The sequence below is a fragment of the Lissotriton helveticus genome, chromosome 2_1 (genome assembly GCF_964261635.1).
Source record: "Lissotriton helveticus chromosome 2_1, aLisHel1.1, whole genome shotgun sequence".
Classification (NCBI taxonomy): Eukaryota; Metazoa; Chordata; class Amphibia; order Caudata; family Salamandridae; genus Lissotriton; species Lissotriton helveticus.
The window spans coordinates 1,079,951,317-1,079,957,316 of record NC_136059.1 but is presented as its reverse complement, the minus strand read 5'-3'; positions in this window follow the sequence as shown (position 1 = coordinate 1,079,957,316).

The following is a 6,000-nucleotide window of genomic DNA, read 5'->3' as shown; positions in this document are numbered from 1 at the left end:
TGTATGCTCTAGAGTGTGAGGCAAGTCAAGTACAAGTAATAAAAATTGGGAATACTTTAATTGGGGGTTCCTAGGCACTTTGTGGGCATATTCTACAGTGGTAGACAATTGTTTATCTGTGAGATCCTGTCCCACAGTAATGGACCAATTGTCTTTGAGTGTGAGGAAGTTTGTAGTGTGGGTGCCCAGCAAAGATCCATATAGCACTGTAACTGCCCATCTATCATTCGCATGGATGAGCAGTGTCTGTAAGAATTGAGGCTCAGCTCGCTCTGGCGGACATGATCCCTCTCATGTACGGCAATGTATTGTACATTAGGAACTGGGCCTTCTCTATGTTGTTTTTTTTCTGGAGCTCTTGGAATGTTAGAAGGGTTTTGTATACATATAGATCACCTAATGTAGAGATACCTGTCTATGTCCATGGTCTAACACTGTGGTGGGCAGCCACCTTGTGCAGGGGCAGAAGCACCCACAGTGGAAGTGCCAGGCGTAAGGCATGACATTGCATCTGGGCTGCACACAAGTGTGCCAGCATCGCATTGCTGTCCTCGATATTCTACCTACTCACATGGTGTTGTGTCGGGGATACAGAAGCCAGTCTTCTATTGCAAGGTCTCCCAAGTCTTGCTGCAGTATTGTCTATTCATGGTTGGGGTGTCAGAGAGCCAATGTGTTGATCACTGTAATTGAGCTGGTGCATAGTTAGGTGCCCATAGTCCCCTGTGCTCGAGCAAGGTGTATAGTTTGGGGAGAACAACTCTCCCATCAAATCAGAAAAGATTGAATTCAGGTATTTGAACAAACCTTCGGGTAAATAGAGGTGCAGTGCTTAAAAATTATACCGCAATCTGAACAGTACTAATATTTAAGCTATTGACACTCTGCCCATTGGGAAACAACCATTAAAACGCAACTTTCACAACGCAATACTATCACAAAGCAACTTTTACAACGCAAGAGGCATTACAACGCATGTCAAGACAATGCATGCCATTACAATGCAGATGGTTTTTCAACGCATGCCCTTACAACGTAAGTATGGGTAAGTATTTTTTTTTTAATGACTTGAATAGTAATTGTAACCTCTAGACTATCCAACACTTACCCTACTATTACACCCCTTGGAGTTAGAATAGTAATTTTTACCCCTACACTATCCAACACTTATCCTACTATTACACCCCCCTGGAGTAAGAATAGTATTTTTACCCCTTACACTATCCAACACTTACACGAAAATTGCACCTCCTCCTGGAGTTAGAATAGTAATTTTAACCCCTGCACTATCCAATACTTACCCTACTATTACATCCCCCTGGAGTTAGAATAGTAATTTTTACCCCTACACTATCCAACACTTACCCTACTATTACACCCCCTGTAGTTAAAATAGTAATTTTTACCCCTACACTATCCAACACTTACCCTATTATTACACCCACCTGGAGTTAGAATAGTAATGTTAACCCCTACACTATCCAACACTTACCCTACTATTACACCCACCTGGAGTTAGAACAGTAATTTTTACCCCTACACTATCCAACACTTACCCTACTATTACACCCCCCTGGAGTTAGAATAGTAATTTTTACCCCTATACTATCCAACACTTACCCTACTATTACACCCCCGTGGAGTTAGAATAGTAATTTTTACCCCTACACTATCCAACACTTACCCATAAATTGCACCACCCTGGAGTTAGAATAGTAATTTGTACCCCTACACTAGCCAAAACCTACCCTACTATTACATCCCCTGAAATTAGAACAGTAATTTTTACCCCTACACTATCCAACACTTACCCAGAAATTGCACCACCCTGGAGTTAGAATAGTAATTTTAACCCCTACACTATCCAACACTTACACTGCTATTACACCCCCCTGGTGTTAGAATAGTAATTTTTACCCCTAAACTATCCAAAACGTACCCTACTATTACACCCCCCTGGAGTTAGAATAGGAATTTTTACCCCTACACTTTCAAACACTCACCCAAACAATGCACCCCCCTGGAGTTAGAATAGTAATTTTAACCCCTACACTATCCAACACTTACCCTACTATTACACCCCCTGGAGTTAGAATAATAATGTTAACACCTACACTATCCAATATTTACCCTACTATTACACCCCCCTGGAGTTAGAATAGTAATGTTTACCTCTACACTATCCAACACTTACCCTACTATTACACCCCCCTGGAGATAGAATCGTGATTTTAACCCCTACACTATCCAACACTTACCCTAAAATTACACCCTCCCTGGAGTTAGAATAGTAATTAATACTCCTAAGAGTAAATACATAAATAACTATTATTTATTTAAAATAAAATAATATACATTAAAAAATTAAAAAACACGTGTTCAAATTATTTAAAAAAGATATCTTTGCATTAATTTTTTTTAAAAATAGATAATTATTAATTACCTACAAAAATATTTTAAAATAAGTTTCCATGCCTTTACATTAATTACAATGTAAAGACATGTCCTTCTTTTATTTCCATAGATGTCTAGGTGCATGCCGTGTCTATCTTATTAGAATTCATTTTAAGAGTAATCTGGGAGGGAAAAGAAGCCTAATGGAGCACCCTAAAGGTAAGAATGTTATATAAATGTAAATGTACAGGAATTTATATAGCGCAAATCACCAAGCGGTTTCTAAGCGCTTGCTTAGGGAACCCGTCCTGGTATTCCCCTGTGAGATAACCCCGGCAGGGTATCCGCAAGGTGAAAGTCAGGCATCCCGCCACGAGGGGCCGTTGTGGAGATTAAGCAAGCTATTGCCCAGAGTCACAGAGTGTGAACCCATGAATCGAGTAGGCACCGGAGCGAGAATTGTCGAGACCATGGACATTTTTAGGACTCAAGACCCCGCCGAGCCGGGAATTGAACCCTGGTCCCAGGCTGACCTCTGCTTCCAGGTCTGCCTCCTCTAACCAGTGAGCCACACTTCTCCAAACTAAAATACATATATTAAAAATGAGTGGTACATTTTCAATGTAATAATTAAAAAAAGAATAGTTACAATGCGAGAATGTATAATTTAGTTTATTTATAAAAATTCTTTATTTTGAAATTTTGATAATTTAAATAAATTATAAAATATTTTAATACCATATCGGTAAACTTTATTTATGAATAACATTGATGAGGAAAATAAATTAATATTAAAAATGAATAGTAAATAAATTGTCCGTTTTCTTTTTTTGTAGAACCAGATGATGTATACACGTATACGTGAATCACGAAGGCAGACATTTTTTGGAGCGTCGCCAGACAGAGCAGAAGCAAGGAGACCTGCGCTCAGGTAAGAAACTTATACAATTGTGAATGATGGTGTGAGTGACATTTATTGCAAGGAGAGAGGTTTAGATAAGTTTATTTTATGTATTGTTTTATATGTTTTTAGCATGTCCCCGAGCTTGTTGTTAGTGTATGCCCACGTCTGGTCACGTGTTAACTGATGTTTAAAAAAAGTGTTTGTAAATTAGTATTAACTAAGTTTATTTAAATGTAAATACTGCATTGTGAATGAAAAAAAGCAAAAATATTTTGTTATCAAAACACCGGAGCAAGAAGAAGATCGATTTTAGAAGAATGGATTTATTCTTGGGAAACCAGATTGATTTTTTGGGATTTTGGATTCGAGGATGACTTCAACGTTCTTGTTTTTTTTTTCAATGGAACATTTCAAAATCAACTGAGGATTTCGAAGGTTTGGATTTCTTTTTCAACAAAGAAGATGGATCGTTATATCATTTTTTTTGGATTAGAGAAACTTTGCATATGGAGAAGAAAACTTTTTGGAAATGTTTTTGGGTAAATCGATCTTATTCGAAGGGATTCATTTTTGGAATGGAGTATCAATCAATTGGAATGGTTTTCTTTTTGGAATATGAGTTTTACAAAGAAGAGTTTCTGAATAGGTTTTCATTATGTGGTTTTGAAATTAGAAAACATTTTTAGCTTGGAAAACATGGTTATGGATTGGATTATTAAAGAAAAGTAAAGAAAAAAGAAGACAACTAAGGTAAGGTGACCCAACTTTAATTTTTTAAATGATGTTTTCAAAAATGGCAATTTAAAAGTGAAGATATATAATTTAGGGCAAAACAGCAAAGTAATAGAATAGGTTGAGTTAGTAATGTAGAATGTGTGCAACATTATCCAGGTAGTCTGAAGCCACACACACCGAAAATTGTTGTAATGCACCCAATAGTATATCAGACATTTCTTTTGATCTTTTAGAAATCCGTGGGTTTAGACTACTTGTTAATGCTTGTGACATTCTCATTTCTTGGAAACTTTGCTCCTTCCTCAATGTTTCCAAAAATGATAAAGTTGGGGTGAGGTTTACCAATTGTGTGGTTGAAGGAGTTGTGCTAAGCAGCTCGAATAGCAGTTCCACCACTCTACATGGAAACGTGGCTTCCTCCTGGGACCCGACCTGCTTAGATGCCCAATCCATGAGTCTTCAAAATAATTTTTGTAAGGGTGCCAATCTTTCTTCGTTTGATGTGTAAAAGTCTGATTCTGTAATTGCAGTGTAGTACTCGTCTATACTATCAGGAGGAACAAAGTAAAGTGCAGTTAGTTTTTTTAATTCAAATTGCAGTTTGCTATCAGATATGAAATCCACAACTAAGGATGTTTTTTGTATCTTACGCCAAAATGCCTGGGAAAAGTGGAAAAAACATCCTTGAATTTGCGTATCCGTGTACGTTTTAGAAATAACATTTATCATTGCGAATTGAAAATCAATAATAATTTTCCTAGGACTTTGTGGATTGTTTATCAGGTAGCAAACTGTATACTACTGTATTGTTAATTTTAGCATGAATAGTGTATATTTGGGTGAATGGATGGGGCGTGCTTTTAAATGTCCCATCCATCATCGAAACATCACTATTCTCTAACTTTTCTAAATTATGAGGTGTGCTAAAGATAATTATAAGTTTTTGAGGGTTTTCGTTGTCATGCAGTACGAAAGGTTTGTTAGATAAAGAAACAGAGAGTTCAGGAGGAATACGAATATCAGAGTATGTTTGAGGTGTAACTCTTTGAGGGTTACTTGCCTTTTTTTTGCGTTGTATAATTTGTCTCAGATTGGGTATGATGGGCATACTGCCGGCAACATGACTAGGGACATGCTGGGCAACCTCCCTCAAAATGGAACCAGAGGAGTCATTGGAGGTGCTTGCAATATCTTTCATTTCATTTATTGTTTCTCTCACCTCAATCTCCATTGCAGAGGCAGAGTGGTTATGCTCTGTTGTTTTTACTACTGTGTCACCCAGAGTAACCGCTCTGCCTGTGCAATGGGTTGATTAGTATTGCACACACCTCCAATGTCTTCTTGGTTCTGTTATTCTCTCCTTGCAATAAATGTACCCTGCATGCTTCAAAAGTCGGTTTTCTTTGCACGATGTAATATAATGGGCTGTCTTATTCATTGACATAATCTGAAATGATAAGAAATACAAGAAAAGATTATCAGAATTATTATTATATAATTTTTATCATTTTTTTGGTTCTGCTACTTTTGGAAAAGTCGTTAGAAAACACATATTTGAAACATTATCTGCTTGCTTTGTTTATGTTCTGATACGTTTAATTCTTCCTGTTGATAGAAATATACATTATAAAATGTGTTTAATTATTTTTCACCTTTTTGGTTGGTTGATTGTGCGTAACAATGGATAATGTTGGTCTGCTTGTTGGTTCGTTGATTTTTCAAAATGTTGTGCTGTAAGATAATAGGATTTTTTTGTTACAATTATACTGTTGTTTTGCTATGTTGGTCTACATGGAGAAAAATGGGTTAGTTTATTTTCTTTTCATTTCTGAAAAATAATTACCTTTAGTATTTTTTTAGGATGTAGTGAAGATGTTGGTGATTTTCTTTAGAAGGTGTTCCAAAGCTGGTGTTTTTTCTTTGTTGATAGAGCTCTGTTGTAAATGTTGTTATCTGTTGTAGGATAT